The sequence below is a fragment of the Lissotriton helveticus genome (genome assembly GCF_964261635.1).
Source record: "Lissotriton helveticus chromosome 1_1 unlocalized genomic scaffold, aLisHel1.1 SUPER_1_unloc_14, whole genome shotgun sequence".
In the NCBI taxonomy this organism is placed as follows: Eukaryota; Metazoa; Chordata; class Amphibia; order Caudata; family Salamandridae; genus Lissotriton; species Lissotriton helveticus.
This window is the reverse complement of record NW_027611653.1, coordinates 1,040,165-1,057,866: the sequence shown is the minus strand read 5'-3', so window position 1 is coordinate 1,057,866 and position 17,702 is coordinate 1,040,165.

Sequence of the window (17,702 nt, the reverse complement as noted above, 5' to 3'; positions counted from 1 at the left end):
AATATTATTTTTGATGGTCTTAAGTTCTTTCCGGAATCTCTGCATCTCTAGCATTGTTTACATGTGAGTTAAATGAAGGAGTGAATTCACTGAGGGCTGTGTGGGATCGAAAATTGACAAAAGCCCTTCTCACTTCAAACATTCACTACAATGATAGGGATTTTCCCCGTGTGTGTTCGCTGATGAATTTGTAGGCCTGATAATCGACTAAAGCTCTTCCCACATTCATTGCAGTTGAATGGTTTTTCTCCTGTGTGTATTCGCTGATGTGTTTGGAGGGTTGATAAGTGACTAACGCACTTTGCACGTTCACTGCACTGGAATGGTTTTTCCCCTGTGTGTATGCGCTGATGTGTTTGGAGGTGTGATAACTGACTAAAGCTCTTTAGACACTCATTGCACTTGAATGGTTTTTCTCCTGTGTGAGTTCGGTGATGATACCTTAATGCTGAAGAGTAACTAAAACTACTGTCACATTCACTACAATGATACGGTTTTTCCCCTGTGTGCGTGCGCTGATGAATTTTTAGGCCTGATAAGTGACTAAAGCTCGTCCCACATTCATTGCACTTGAATGGTTTTTCTCCTGTGTGAGTTCGCTGATGATACCTTAATGCTGAAGAGTAACTAAAACTACTGTCACATTCACTACAATGATAGGGTTTTTCCCCCGTGTGTGTTCGCTGATGAATTTGTAGGCCTGATAATCGACTAAAGCTCTTCCCACATTCATTGCTGATGTGTTTGGAGGGTTGATAAGTGACTAAAGCACTTTGCACATTCATTGCACTTGAATGGTTTTTCCCCTGTATGTGTTCGCTGGTGTCTTTGTAGTTCTGATAACCTAATAAAGCTCTTGACACATTCACTGCACTTGAATGGTTTTTCTCCTGTGTACGTGTGCTGATGAAGATTGAGTAGTGATTGTGCCTTTAGATTGGATTATGGATATGCACGCTTGCGGGTAAAGTTGTATCTTCCTTCCAGCCGGTGCAAATTGGGACAGTCTTTTGTATTGTAGATAGAAGAACTCGTCTTTCCTTTACCCGTCAGTTGTCTGGCTCCACTCTGTTGTGCTTTTCTCCGGTTGCTGTGGTTTGGCCAGAAAGAGTTTACAATTCGCCCAGAGCACTGAATGATGGCTGTAATCACATCATACCAATACCATAATCAAAGTTGTTATTGGGCACTTGTTTATATAGGAGGCGATTTGTTATTGTTGTTGCCTTAATTTTACTAAGGTCATTTCTTCATCTTGTGGTGTGGAGGTTCACAGCTCAGACTCTTACAATCACTGAACTACCCTTGTCTGCTTCATCCAGTATCTGTCAGTTTGTGTGCAGGTTGCTCTGTCGCCGACTGCGCTGATGTTTTCCTGAATGCTGTAGCTCCTTATTTCTGCTATTATTGAAGATTTACAGCATTAGCTTCTTTATTGATGGTCATTTCATACATTCAAAGCTTGTTTTCTGTTGGATGTAAAGATATTTAAAATTACTAAATTGAAACATTATGGAATGAGAATTCACAATGTTTAACTGGTTGTAAAAGATTTACCAAATCTCCACGCAATGCAGCGCAACCCCCCCCCTCCATGAGGCTGCGCTGCGTTGCGTGACAGGGAGGGAGCAGGAGAGCACCATACTTTCAAAGATATGGCTCTCTCCTTCCCTTTCCCTTTCCCTTGCTCTGGCACTAATTACAGCGGGCCTGCGCCATGCACACACCTTAGTACCAGAGCGCTAAGGGGTGTGTGTGAGTCCAGAATAGGTGTTGTACAGGAAGGACACCCTTCTTGTACAAAATACTATGCCAGACACGGGGGAAAGCTTTTCCCACTTTGTATGCGTGTCGCACAGTGCAGCACACATGCAAAGACAGAAAAGGAAGGAGAAATGATAGCATTTCTCCTTCCTTGCGCCTAGTTTAAAAGTGTGCAGTTTTCTCACACTAAACCCAATCTACTGTATTTGGTAAATTGGGTTTAGCGTGAGATACCTTGGGTGGTTGAATGGGAACGCCCATGCACCCCCTTGGCAGGCCCCCATGGTGTGAAGTAATGCGAAGCAATGCTATGCGCTGTTTCACATTACTTTTACGTTTTTTCCAGTGCAAAACAAGTTTAGCGCTGGAATGTAAATTAGGAAAAAAAGATTTTGGGCCATTTTGTGCCACTTTTGTGACGCAAACACAGTGCAAAATCTTAGTAAATCTCCCCCTCTTCTTTACCGCCTTTGAAACTTAGCAAGGAATATTTCTTCATACACAGATATTTAACTAAAAGTTATGTTGATCAGGTGACATCTTATTAATGTCTGAAAAGTAGGTGATTTACCAGGGTTTACAGAGTAAGGGCGCTCACAGGGCACAAAAGTGCTAGAGGTATAGCTTAAGATAGACGCATATGGTCAAGATTTCATTTAAACAACAATAGATTTTAGAAAAAGAGATGGATCAGGCGGGGCTGAAAAATTTCCAGTAACTCTTTACGAAGTATACAACAAAAGTAACTCCATTCACACACTTCTTCTCGTTCCTTTCCTATTCACTTAAGATCATCTCAAATACCAACTCCTGTCTTTACCTCGCTGTTCATAAGTCACCTTTGACACTTTCAACAGCTCCCTTGGTTCAAGCATTTCTGGTTTCTTCAAACCTGGAAGACTGGAACATTATTGTGAGTTGAGGGGGGTTTCCTATCACCATAACATCTGTCCATCTCCCTGAAACTAGTGCAGCCTACAGCACCCGGTTCTGGCCCTGGAAGACAACTTACAAAAGCAAGTCTTTAGGTATTCCTAAAGTAGATAAAGTTCTGTAAGATGCAGCTCCTTCCAGGGTTTTTGTGTAAAACAGAGCGAGGGGTTCACTGTAAGGCCCGTCCTTTACATTATAAGCGCAGATAAGGCAAACAAACGTTGATTCATATAATTTAATATTCAACAATATTAGTCATTTAGTACTTATAGAGAATCCATCACAACCAATAATTTACCTGACATATCCCCGCAGCAGATGTGGGCATATTACTCTTTTTTTCCCCCTTTTCCACCAATACATGGCATCTGGCATGATCTTGTCCGTTTGGGGCCCAGGATGCCACTTTGTGACTGGATGGGCCTTTGGAAGATCGGAAGGAGTTGCCAGTTATCCACAGGTGATGCAGCATTTCTACCTTTCCATATTTGCCATCTTCTAGTTTATCTCATTTCCTGTCCTTCGGCCCCCCTACTGCCCTGTGGCTGCCCACTCACTCTGTGGGGTTCATCAGAAGTCTGATAATGGCCTGATAGTCACAAGGCCATGGATCTCGCTTCTTCTACAACACTTATTGCAGACATAGGGCCTAGTTAGGAGTTTGTCCAACAGATTATTGCCTGAAAACTAGGTGTGGTAGAAGAATTCCGCTCTGCCGGGGGAGCTTGCGAAGTTTTGCCGACAGGTGCCGAGTTCCAAAAAACTCCACAAAGTGATGCAGAACTGAGTTTTTTTCACAAGCGGTTCGCCAACGGTAAGGTGGTGAGCGCTTGTGAGAATATATTATGCGCAAGACCTCCTCCTGGTGAGACTTCTAATTTAGGGAGGTCGCGACCACTTGAGTGTAGAAATCTGCCATTCTCGTTGATGAAGCTGCCACTCAATTAGAATGTCAATTCGAGCGGCAGAAAGCAGCAGCGCCCTCTGGTGTGACGCGTAGTGCCGTTCATGCTGATTTTACAATGCAGGACAAACTCCTGGCACGAAAGATCAGTGAGAACAGCGCAATTTGACAAACTCTGCCACTTGTGGAAGTCCGCAGAGTGTGAAGTTTCGTGGAGTTCTGCAGAGTAAAACTCTGTGAACTATTCCAAGGCCTAATCAAAACGTGACATATATCCTGTCTGCTTTATTATGATTGCCACAGGATGTAATGCATTTTTAATGGGACGGGCAGGATACCTGTCACATTTGTGATGGAATAAACCATCCCCTGAAATCTAAATCAGGCCTTTGATGTACATTGTGTCCAGTGTGGCTAGCTGGGCTTGAAGGGTCTAGTGGTTTGTGGATCTCTCACTGCTTTGAGGTCACCGCCAGGAAGAACTTCTGTCAGCTGCGCGTTGTGCAGATCTTCCTTCCAGGCAGAACTTCTGTCATCTGTGCCTTATGCAGATCTTCCTTCCAGGCAGGACTTCTGTCAGCTGTGCCTTATGCAGATCTTCCTTCCAGACAGGACTTCTGTCAGCTGTGCCTTGTGTGGATCTTCCTTCCAGGGTGGACTTATGTCAGCTGTGCCTTGTGCAGATCTTCCTTCCAGGGTGGACCTCTCTCAGCTGTGCCTTGTACAGATCTTCCTTCCAGGGTGGACTTCTGTCAGCTGTGCCTTGTACAGATCTTCCTTCCAGGGTGGGCTTCTGCCAGCTGTGCCTTGTGCATATCTTCCTTCCAGAGTGGACTTCTGCCAGCTGTGCCTTGTGCAGATCTTCCTTCCAGGCAGGACTTCTGTCAGCTGTGCCTTGTACAGATCTTCCTTCCAGGGTGGACTTCTGTCAGCTGTGCCTTGTACAGATCTTCCTTCCAGGGTGGACTTCTGTCAGCTGTGCCTTGTACAGATCTTCCTTCCAGGGTGGACTTCTGCCAGCTGTGCCTTGTGCATATCTTCCTTCCAGAGTGGACTTCTGCCAGCTGTGCCTTGTGCAGATCTTCCTTCCAGGCAGGACTTCTGTCAGCTGTGCCTTGTACAGATCTTCCTTCCAGGGTGGACTTCTGTCAGCTGTGCCTTGTACAGATCTTCCTTCCAGGGTGGACCTCTCTCAGCTGAGCCTTGTACAGATCTTCCTTCCAGGCTGGACTTCTGTCAGCTGTGCCTTGTACAGATCTTCCTGCCAGGCTGGACTTCTGTCAGCTGTGCCTTGCGTAGATCTGCTTTCCAGACAAGGGCTTCTTTCCTCAATGATCAGTTCAAAGGTTGGGAGAGGTAGAACTGTTCTAGGTCATCTTCTTTATTGCAGTTCTACTGGTCATGCCACAGAGCTCGAGCTCTGAGATGAATGAGAGTCTGGATTTTATGAGCTCCGTAGAACATTGAGACAGTCCTACTGCATACAGCACACACTACAAGACTCCAGAAGTCAACACTACAAGTGCTGCTCCAAGGTTTAATTCAACCACTGTATCTGAACATCCCATGCAGGAAGCTTTTCAAAACTAGAGGTACCTGGGATTTCTCTTAGTGGCGGCTGGTGACATTTGAAAGTGGTGAGGCATAAAACAATTGTTGTACTTCACTGTGGCGAGCGAGCGAGACTGAACCACCTACGGAGGGTGCAAATGGTGCATTTTCAAGCAAATTTGAGAGTGTAATCCCACTATTCGGACTCCTACCTCATATGCGTCATTCCTACTGACGCCCTGCACCAAAACACGGACAGACCACACCTACCCTAAATTAAGATAAGGCCTTCCACTACTACCACACGCTACACAGAGACAGATCCCACATACTACATCACAACAAGTGATACCCGTAGAGTCCATGCTCAATGGCTTCCAGAGTGCATAGACAAGCATGGGGGCAAATTCAAAGACAGAGCCATATCGAACAGAAGAAAATATTTTAAAAACATGATTTTAAAAAAACGAGGCCTGCTAGTTCCCGTTCACTCAGCTTTTAGATGAGCCTCGGTGTGAGAAAACAAAATCCTAGCCAATGAATGAAAAGTTTTTCTGATGAATTGGTGTTATTCCCGACGTCATTGCGAGGCAGTTGAATACATCTACCACTCGAAAGAAGTTAATAATTAATGAACTAAGAACTGCTTAAACAATTGCAGACAAAGGTTGTTTCTGGTATGGTAACGCCTGTCACAATGCAGCCCCGATTTGAAAAAATTAACTCTTCACAGTTTGTACAACACAATAGCAGATGAAAATGATTTAATAAAACAAACACTTATGATTATTATGTACGTACGCAGCCCGTGGTGTGATTCTTTAACACGCAGCCAGCTCCGATAGTAGTCTATTGAAAGAAGGGCAAATGCCAAGAGTAATGAGGTAGCTAGGTTAAAAAAACAACTAAGGGCCAGATGTAGGTAGCCTAATACCGGTCGGTAATGGCCGAAATTACAGAATTTCGGCCGTTACCGACCGGTATTAGGCTTTTCAGATGTAGGGGCCTAATTTAAGAATTCGATAATTTACCGAATCGGTAATTTAAGGAATCTGTAAATTACCGAATTCTTAAATACCGATTCGGTAAATTACCGAGACCTTAATGTAGGGAGCACTTAAATGAGTACTTTTCCCATTTTAGGATTTGTTATTTACCACCAACTACAAGTTGGTGGTAAATATCAAAAACCCCAAAAGAAGCAATTTTTTTCAAATTATTACAGTGCCATGTGGCAGACATACATGCCCTTAGGGCATGTAGGTGTGCCACATATGCACCCATACACTATTTAGGGGTGCAACAGGGTGTCAAAGTGACACCCTGCCACCCTTCAATGTGTTCCCCCTTTTACCGAATCGGTATTATATTTACCAAATCTTACCGATCCGGTAATACTTACCGAATGAATACCTACATCCCATTTACCGATTCTAAAATACCGAATCTGTAAAATTCGGTATTTTAGAATCGGTAAATCTGGATTACCTACATCTGGCCCTAAGTCTTGAACTGACCCACCCACTGGCACTTTGCACGAGATGGGGAGTGAAAAACTGCTTTCGTACACTCCCTGCTGCGACTACCCCTAAAAACAGCCTAGATAAAAGTGGCCTGACCCCATGGTTATGTGTCCCTCTTCGGGAAGCCCCGCAGAGGACTTCTGGTGCCTCTGCAGCCTCTGTGAATGAGAGTTTAGCCACACAGCTTGTTAGCAGGAAAAGAATAATAAAGTTCACTATCGTAAAGATTAAGGACGGAGCCACACATAACAGGCAGTGAGAGTGTGACATGCCTCCTGCTTGTCTGGCATCTGGTCGACGACACTGCAGGGAAGACAATCCGTGGTTCACAGATACGGCCCTGGCAGGGTGGACTGGAGGACGGGTCATTTAGATCGTTTTCCCAAGCAGGGGAGGCTATTAAGATATTATCAACATAAAACACAGCAGCATCTTTGAAACGGCAGATAATATATTGTGTCGGGAGAGATGCCGATTTCCAAGCAGGAACACAAGCAGCTCGGCGGGAAGCAGAAAACAGGCAGAGAGTTCTTGCAGGCCAGGCCAGGCCAGGCACTTCAGCGCTCATCCCTCCTATGACTCCTGAAAAGCCTGTCATCAGATTGGAATAGTGTTCACAGGACACAACAGATCAGTAAATATGCACATGCTATGTATATTGTCTTCAAGTTTGATTTGTTTTGCTCTGTTTTACAGTGCAGAGACTGCGGGATTTAGGATGCTAACGGTAATCCACAGTTGAGAGCTTAGTAAAGAACGTTGTTGATGCAGATAACTGCACTAGACGTTGATACAACCGTATCGTCTACCCTGGGTGGGCGGCTTTATGTGCACCGTGTTTGAGTCTCACAGACTATCTTTATTAACCAATACTCCACTTGGGAAAACGCCATCTTCTTTTTATTCCAGTGTCTTTTTCAGCTCAACTGTTACGTGGCTATGCGGTTATGAAAGTTCCTGAATAGTTAGCAAAGACACAAGCCCAGGGATGTAACAAAGGCACCCACATCACCCGCAGCCCCCTCAGTACTTTACTGTAGGAAGGTGGCTACCTGACTATGGTTACCCCGGATTTTTTGCCTGTGTTTAGCTGGTTTTTTGACTTAGTTGACCTGGTTCCCTGCTAATCAGGGCCCCAGGCCATCTGCTCTCTCTGTAAAATGGATTCCATGTACCCTAGGTACATACCACAATTGGAAATGGACTCCTTGTCAGCCCCTGTATAATGCACTATAGGTGCCCAGGGCATAGGGGCCACCAAGGCCTACCAGGGGCTGCAGCATATCTTTTGCCACCCCTGGCTGGTTCTTAAATTGACACAACTGGCTGATCACTCAGCTGGGGTAAGGTGGTGTACACACCCCTTGCTTAGATATAGTATACCTATATCTAAACCTATATCTGGACACATGTAAACCTGTGAGCCACTCCTATGGAAGGCCTCATCAATCCCGGAGGCAGAGTGCGTGGTTTTATGTGAGATGGAGCTCTAGCATGAGCTGAGCCTGTCTGCAGCTGTCGGGAACAACTCCCTAAGCTGTTTCAGGATAATGCCATACCATATACTCTTAAGTGCCTTATAATCCTCGCGGTTAAATAGCAACTTTGGTTTGGCTTTATCAAAACATGTCGTGTAAGGTGTCATACGATTTGGAATACCATCCCCTCGCCAGTTCTGGCGACGGGGATGGCATTCCACCCCTCTAGAGGGGTAAGACATGTTGCTTTACTGAAACGCGGTTAATTTCTCCAAAGACCTTAGATCCACAAAATGGATGCCTCTGCCACAGACAAATGTCTGGACCCCTGCAGTTGACCGAAACTCAACCAAATGGGTCCTGGACAAAGGGTTTCCTGTCACAGGAGGGTGTCACCGCCCTCCAGACAGGAGATAGTGGATTGTAGCAGGGAGGTTTGAAAGAAACCAGACACTGCCTGGGGCGCACAAGGCTGCCCCTTGCATAATCCGGCCAAACCGGTTCTGGGGCACTCCAGCCCTCGTGCCAGGGCGGCCTGGATCAAAGGAAGGGGGTGTATCCACCCACTTCCTGGGTCCCACCCATAGGGGAGGACCTAGCAGGTAATCACGCCCCCCAGATTGGAATAAGAGTGGGAGCAGTGCCAATGCACATCTGATTTCCTGGAAGAAACATTTGAAACGAAATTCTGGACCCTTCGCCCTCCATCTCAACGTGGAAGCCCGAAGAATCTCCCTTGTGGTCAAGGAGTGACCACCCTGCAGCAGCAGGCACCATCCAGCCCTCGACATCTACTTAGTTGCAGTTCCCGCCGGAACTCGAGCAACTGAGATTGACGAGATCAAGCCTGCCTGCCTTCTAACAGCCCGATCCACAGTCCCTGCAAAGCTGAGACCCGTGGAGGCGACCGGAAGCGTGGGGCACGCCATCTTGAATTGACCACGAGACGCTGACTGTGCAGCCCACGAGTGACCCTCGAGGCTGTGCACCGGGGTTTGAGAAGCCCCCACCCTGAGCTACTCCTGAGCCGAAGTTCAGCCCTCCACACTCGACGAGTGCTGCGTGGGGCCCTTCTGCTCTATTTGGCTCAACGCGTTGGCCCGGTCACTTGCCAGCTGGCTAGTGGTCCCTGGGCCGACGAAACGACTAAGAAGACTCGTGAATCTGGGTGCTCCAGATCCACACCAGCTCCCCTGAAAAGGATCCCCGACTCTGACCTTCCTGGTCCGAGTGAGAAGCAATCTTCCGATCCCGCGTGGATTGCTCTTGCCAAGGCTTGTTTGCTCCAAACTTGAAGCCGACTGCACCGACGGTGAGAGCCTGCGTGGGACAGATCGTGACCTGCTCCTGGACATCGCAGATGCCCCAGAGCCCACGTGACAGCGGAGAGAAGCTCCTCGACGACCACCTGATTGCGCCCGACATTGCCTGGTTCCGTCCTGGTTCCACCCTGGTCACTGCTGAGTGACCCAGACTCTGTCCCCTCTGCTTTAAGGTACCCTTCGACTTGAGTCCACCCTTGGACTCCACCGGACACTTCATCTTTAACCCGCCTGCAGCCCTTTCAGCTTCAAGCACCAAGAGCCTGCGTGTCAGAACCCGACGCCACTTCGACCCTGTGCACCCACTTCCTGTGGGTGAGGTAACTTTGCTCCGCCGGTGTTCCCACACTGGTGCACACCTCTAGGGTCTGTGTGTTAAGTTTTGTTCCTCTAGGTTCAGCGGAAGTGTCCTTTAACTTTAACTTTACAACTTTTACGCACCATTGGTTAACATTGGTGCATGCGTGCGCTATCCGCACATCTCCCGAATCCCGAGGGCCATTCCCGACTTCAGCATTGCTTGTCCTGACTGCTCCCAGCGATTCCCTAGGCCCTAGGCCTAACCACTGTTCGAGTGGCATCTCTTATACCACTTGTTTAGTATATGGTTTGAGTGGCCCCCTGCCCTCATCCATAATTGTGCAACTTTGTATGTTTAAACAGTGCTTTTGATTTAACGCTTGTGCCCCTTTATTCATAAAGAATACTGGGGATTGTTTTTAGTAATAAATACATATATTTTTATAATATATACTTGTGTGGTGTCCTTTCATTTGGTATTACAGGATTGTATGTGGTAAAACAGCTCGCTTAACACGACCTCTTAAGTTAAGCCTTTAGGCTGCTTAGTCCATGCTACCCCTAGGATAGCTTGTCTAATAAGGTTGACTTACAACCAGACACCACAAGGGATTGTTTGGTCTGATAATAGGTGGTTCCAGAATTGGAAACATCACCTATCAGGCCAACTTCTCACATTGGTGAGCAGCGGTGCGGATTTGAGCTTGCTGTTGTTTTACCATTGCAATCTTTGTATCAAATTGAAAGATCACATCAAGTACCTCTAGGTACATATACATCAAAAGCTTAGCATATTAAGTTCTACTGAACTTAGTAGTTGTAGATTAAAGGGATTAGCACACCCTGACTACAACTCACTAGCAAGGTACAGTAGGAAAACACTTAGTGTAGGTAAGTGCACCACTTACACCTCACTAGTAACCATGTCTGACACAGGAAAAGCCTCAGGGTCTACTCCTGTGACAGTTGACCTTACCCAGGCAACTTTTGGATATGACAAGTTAACCCGTAGAGACTTGATTGCCTTGTGCAAAGCAAGAGGGTTAAAAAGGGGCAGAAGCCCCACCTGCCAAATCCTGGTAGAAATCCTAGAACAGGATGACTTAGAGAAGGCGAAGGAAGCTTCCCTAGAAACAGGAAATGGAGGGAACCCCCCTGTAACTGATCCCCCTCAGGAGGAGGATGATGATGATGACTTAGAGGAGGACTCAGAAGTTGAGGACTTAGATGATCAGGATCAGAGGGGTAGCCAGGTCCCAGTTGCCAGGCTTAGCCAGGCCAACTTAGACCTACTGGGGAATGGAGAGGGCCAGCACCTCCCCAGATCCCATCATGTTATTCTCCCAGGCAACAGAAGAGTGAGATCTCCCTCAGGGGACTCTCATATTTCTAGTGCCTCCAGAGAATCACAGAGAGGCATGACTGCTTCTCAAAAGCTAGAGCATAGGGCTAGAATGAGGGCTGTCAAAATCCAGATAGAGAGAGAGGAGGTAGCCCTGAGTCAAGCTAGACTTACCTTAGCTCAAGCTAAACTTGCCTTGGCAAGAGAGCAAAAATTGTGTGGCTTAGATGCCACTGGTGGCAGCAATATTCCTAAAGAGAAACCCAGGTCCTATGATAGTAGAAACCTGACAAAGATTGTGCCCCCCTACAAGGAAGGGGATGACATCCACAAGTGGATAACTGCTCTTGAGAGAGCCTGCATGGTACAGCAGGTTCCTGAGGAACAGTGGGCAGCAATCTTATGGTACTCCTTTTCAGAGAAAGGGAGAGATAAGCTCCTCACTGTTAGACATGAGGATGCAAACAATTACAAAGTCCTGAAGAGTGTTCTGATAGATGGGTTTGGCTTAACCACTGAACAGTACAGGTTGAAGTTCAGAGATACCCAGAAGACACAGACTCAGGACTGGACTGATTTTGTAGATTGTGCTACTAAAGCTCTGGAGGGTTGGCTACATGGCAGCAAAGTACATGACTTTACAGGATTGTATAATTTGATTATGAGGGAGCAGATCCTAAGTAATTGTCAGAACCAGCTCTTACACCAGCACCTGGTGGACTCTGATCTGACCTCTCCCCAAGAATTGGGAAAGAAGGCAGACAAGTGGGTCAGAACCAGGATTAGGCCTAAGAATCAGGACAGTAACCAGAAGAAGGAGTCTACCAAGCCTCAAGATAAGGGTGGGGATAAAAATAAAGAAAAGACTTCCCCAGGGCCCCAAAACTCCAAGAATGGGGGTGGGTCCCAAGACACTTCTTCAACTGAGAAAAAGCCTTATTGTTATGCCTGTAAACAGGTGGGGCATTACAAAACAGACAACTGTTGTCCCAAGAATAACAATAAAGAAAATATACCTCCAAAGCCAGCTTCAACACCTCCTGTTACTGTCAGCAGTAATCCCCCAGGAAGTGGAAGCACACCCAGGAATCTGGGTGGGTTTACTGTTGGAGCTCAGGTGGACCCTGGCCTATCCAGGTCCCCATCACCCAATGATCTTGTTTATGAGACTGGCATGGGGTTTGCCAACTTCTCTGCTTGCCCAAATACTTTGAGCAAGTATAGACAAGAACCCATCATCAATGGTTTGAAAGTTGAAGCTTTTAGAGACACAGGGGCTAGCATCACCATGGTGGCTGATGGCATAGTCCCCTCTAAGCAACTTTTACCTGGTGCCACATACCAGGTTACAAACATTGATGGAATCCAAACCAATCATCCCATGGCAGTAGTAAGTCTCAGCTGGGGAGGTGTCATTGGCCCAAAGAGAGTGGCAGTGTCACCAAACTTGCCTGTAGACTGCCTACTTGGTAATGATTTGGAGATCTCAGCCTGGGCTGAGGTTGAACAGGAAACCCATTCTAGAATGGTACATTCCAATGGAAAGGTTAGTGGGGCTGTAATGGCTACAGCCCCAATGCAAGATGTCCTTCCTGAAAAGGTTGGTAGGGCTGAGAGACTCTCTGCCCCATCTTTAGCAAAAGCTCTTTCTGAACAGAATAGCAAAGCTGTTATGGTAACAGCAGAAACCCAAACTGAGTCTCCTCCTGAAAAGGTTGGTGGGGCTGTGATGGCCACAGCCCAAACTCAAACTGATATGTGTGTTGTGAAACCTGAAATGATGGATAACTCCACACAAACTGAGAGCATGGAGGAGGAAGAGAAATCTCCCCCTCACCAGACTTTAGGACGGGATCAGCCTCCTCAGGGAACTGATCTTACCCCTGATGAAGGAACTGCCCCAGAGGTGGTTGGGCCTAGCCTGACAGAACCCCTGATGTCAGTGGACCCTTCTCAGGTGGGACCCAGTCTGGAGCAGGTAACCTGCCCCTCTCTCCCTTGCCTTAGCCAGCCCAGGGCTGCAGAGGACAAGAAGGACAGTGAGACCCAGAGGGCCCCCTGTCAAATAAAGCACCCCCATCAAAAGATTAGGTGCACCAAAACTAGTAGCCCTAGTAAGGTGAAAACTTTAAAAACTCCTGAGGGAGCCCCCTTAAAAACAGTTAGGGACCGTCCACAGATGGATTCTGTTGGGCACAGCCAAACCTGGGACCCAAGGGGCCCAAACCTGAACTGTCCCTCCAGCAAGCCAAACAGAGGGACCCAGCCTCCAGCTTTAGGTAGCCAGAGGTTGACCCTGAGAGCACAGTGCAACTCAGTGAAAGAAAGAAAGGCACACATGGTGGAAGATAATTGGAGGAAGCCAAGCCCTAAATTAGTAGAGCCTCACTTCAATACTCCATATCCAAACCAGCCTTTAACTTTGCATAAACACACCCAAGGTAGTGATTCCCTATGGTGGAGACCCTCTAATACCCAAAGGGTGAGGGACTGCTTAGTGGACCATGAGACAGGGGGTACCCATGCTAGTGCAGGTACTTCCTTATATGGCCACTCAGGCAATATAGGCTTACCTGGCCAAGGATAGCCTTATCTCCTTTCGTTTGGGGGGGGGTTATGTAGGAAGGTGGCTACCTGACTATGGTTACCCCGGATTTTTTGCCTGTGTTTAGCTGGTTTTTTGACTTAGTTGACCTGGTTCCCTGCTAATCAGGGCCCCAGGCCATCTGCTCTCTCTGTAAAATGGATTCCATGTACCCTAGGTACATACCACAATTGGAAATGGACTCCTTGTCAGCCCCTGTATAATGCACTATAGGTGCCCAGGGCATAGGGGCCACCAAGGCCTACCAGGGGCTGCAGCATATCTTTTGCCACCCCTGGCTGGTTCTTAAATTGACACAACTGGCTGATCACTCAGCTGGGGTAAGGTGGTGTACACACCCCTTGCTTAGATATAGTATACCTATATCTAAACCTATATCTGGACACATGTAAACCTGTGAGCCACTCCTATGGAAGGCCTCATCAATCCCGGAGGCAGAGTGCGTGGTTTTATGTGAGATGGAGCTCTAGCATGAGCTGAGCCTGTCTGCAGCTGTCGGGAACAACTCCCTAAGCTGTTTCAGGATAATGCCATACCATATACTCTTAAGTGCCTTATAATCCTCGCGGTTAAATAGCAACTTTGGTTTGGCTTTATCAAAACATGTCGTGTAAGGTGTCATACGATTTGGAATACCATCCCCTCGCCAGTTCTGGCGACGGGGATGGCATTCCACCCCTCTAGAGGGGTAAGACATGTTGCTTTACTGAAACGCGGTTAATTTCTCCAAAGACCTTAGATCCACAAAATGGATGCCTCTGCCACAGACAAATGTCTGGACCCCTGCAGTTGACCGAAACTCAACCAAATGGGTCCTGGACAAAGGGTTTCCTGTCACAGGAGGGTGTCACCGCCCTCCAGACAGGAGATAGTGGATTGTAGCAGGGAGGTTTGAAAGAAACCAGACACTGCCTGGGGCGCACAAGGCTGCCCCTTGCATAATCCGGCCAAACCGGTTCTGGGGCACTCCAGCCATCGTGCCAGGGCGGCCTGGATCAAAGGAAGGGGGTGTATCCACCCACTTCCTGGGTCCCACCCATAGGGGAGGACCTAGCAGGTAATCACGCCCCCCAGATTGGAATAAGAGTGGGAGCAGTGCCAATGCACATCAGATTTCCTGGAAGAAACATTTGAAACGAAATTCTGGACCCTTCGCCCTCCATCTCAACGTGGAAGCCCGAAGAATCTCCCTTGTGGTCAAGGAGTGACCACCCTGCAGCAGCAGGCACCATCCAGCCCTCGACGTCTACTTAGTTGCAGTTCCCGCCGGAACTCGAGCAACTGAGATCGACGAGATCAAGCCTGCCTGCCTTCTAACAGCCCGATCCACAGTCCCTGCAAAGCTGAGACCCGTGGAGGCGACCGGAAGCACGGGGCATGCCATCTTGAATTGACCACGAGACGCTGACCGTGCAGCCCACGAGGGACCCTCGAGGCTGTGCACCGGGGTTTGAGAAGCCCCCACCCTGAGCTACTCCTGAGCCGAAGTTCAGCCCTCCACACTCGACGAGTGCTGCGTGGGGCCCTTCTGCTCTATTTGGCTCAACGCGTTGGCCCGGTCACTTGCCAGCTGGCTAGTGGTCCCTGGGCCGACGAAACGACTAAGAAGTCTCGTGAATCTGGGTGCTCCAGATCCACACCAGCTCCCCTGAAAAGGAGCCCCGACTCTGACCTTCCTGGTCCGAGTGAGAAGCAATCTTCTGATCCCGCGTGGATTGCTCTTGCCAAGGCTTGTTTGCTTCAAACTTGAAGCCGACTGCACCGACGGTGAGAGCCTGCGTGGGACAGATCGTGACCTGCTCCTGGATGTCGCAGATGCCCCAGAGCCCACGTGACAGCGGAGAGAAGCTCCTCAACGACCACCTGATTGCGCCCGACATTGCCTGGTTCCGTCCTGGTTCCACCCTGGTCACTGCTGAGTGACCCAGACTCTGTCCCCTCTGCTTTCAGGTACCCTTCGACTTGAGTCCACCCTTGGACTCCACCGGACACTTCATCTTTAACCCGCCTGCAGCCCTTTCAGCTTCAAGCACCAAGAGCCTGCGTGTCAGAACCCGACGCCACTTCGACCCTGTGCACCCACTTCCTGTGGGTGAGGTAACTTTGCTCCGCCGGTGTTCCCACACTGGTGCACACCTCTAGGGTCTGTGAGTTAAGTTTTGTTCCTCTAGGTTCAGCGGAAGTGTCCTTTAACTTTAACTTTACAACTTTTACGCACCATTGGTTAACATTGGTGCATGCGTGCGCTTTCCGCACATCTCCCGAATCCCGAGGGCCATTCCCGACTTCAGCATTGCTTGTCCTGACTGCTCCCAGCGATTCCCTAGGCCCTAGGCCTAACCACTGTTCGAGTGGCATCTCTTATACCACTTGTTTAGTATATGGTTTGAGTGGCCCCCTGCCCTCATCCATAATTGTGCAACTTTGTATGTTTAAACAGTGCTTTTGATTTAAGGCTTGTGCCCCTTTATTCATAAAGAATACTGGGGATTGTTTTTAGTAATAAATACATATATTTTTATAATATATACTTGTGTGGTGTCCTTTCATTTGGTATTACAGGATTGTATGTGGTAAAACAGCTCGCTTAACACGACCTCTTAAGTTAAGCCTTTAGGCTGCTTAGTCCATGCTACCCCTAGGATAGCTTGTCTAATAAGGTTGACTTACAACCAGACACCATAAGGGATTGTTTGGTCTGATAATAGGTGGTTCCAGAATTGGAAACATCACCTATCAGGCCAACTTCTCACATGTACTCACGCCGGAGAGCTCCGGATTAAACCTAAAGGGGTGCCCCTCTGTGAACCTTGCCCCTTCAACTTTCGTTACGCCACTGCACAAGCCTTCTCTACAAAATGCTTCGGAGGATAAGGTACGCTGGAAAACCGTGATAGCATCTTGCTTGTTAACAGAGAACGCTTTTGGTTTTGTCAGCCTGAGAAACGATGGTGACACTATACGTAAGAACCTTGGCATATTAATACGCAAATTCATGCAAACAGTGCTACCATGCACTGTCAATCAAAGAAGACCCCTGCTGTTGATATATAGCCAATTGTTTTCAATGATAGGGTTCCATAATTTTAGGAAGATGAAGCATTTATGGTGGGAACGTTTAATCGGGTCCCATGTGGTCATGTAAACCAAAGCGGCCGGCAAAGCGGGTGAGTTCACGCCGGGGGGGGTAATCTATCAGTATCTTATCTATATAAAATAAAAAAACGTACCTGCTTCCTCCAGGACCACATCACGCGCCTCCGCCTCAGCCCCTGCTTGCTCCGGAGTCCTGGCGCCCTTTTAGGCAGCCTCCTTCTTCCTTCTCCCCTAATCCAATCACAACGCTTTGTGATTGGTTAGGCGCAGAGGAGAGCGCCCCGGCAGGGCCATTTTCTCTATGTAGGCTGCATGCAACCTAAAAAAAAGGTCAACACTAGCTACAGTATGATTGCAGATACTAAAAAGGTAACATCTGATAGCACAGTAAGCCTTTACACGTTCTACCTTTTTGCAAATAAAGCGCGACTGATCTTATACTCTCTGCAGCCCATCCAATAATTTGTGTAGCGTATTTTATATTTTGTTTAATTCTTTCTTTAAACTATTGGCGTTCCTATTCAAAGTGCTGTCTTTCACAGGCAGGGATGTCCTAGAACTGTAAATATACAAGTCACTATTCCCTAGTGTACCAACCAGGATTCAAATTAGCGACCCTCCAGTTTGAGACGAAGACATCAGAAATGATAACACTAAGCAATTGACCACTTCATACAGAATAGTTTAACTTGCATTTACTCTTCATTTTAGATGTGTATATTATATTACAATTCCTCCCACTCCGCCCTGATTGGTAGGACCCTCGTCCAGCTCAAAGTTCTGCTGCAGTATATTGTGGCTTTAGAAATGAAGGCTAACATAAATAAATGTAAATATCAGAGGCCAATTGTTTTAGGGGAAGACAACAATATAGACTGGCTGAG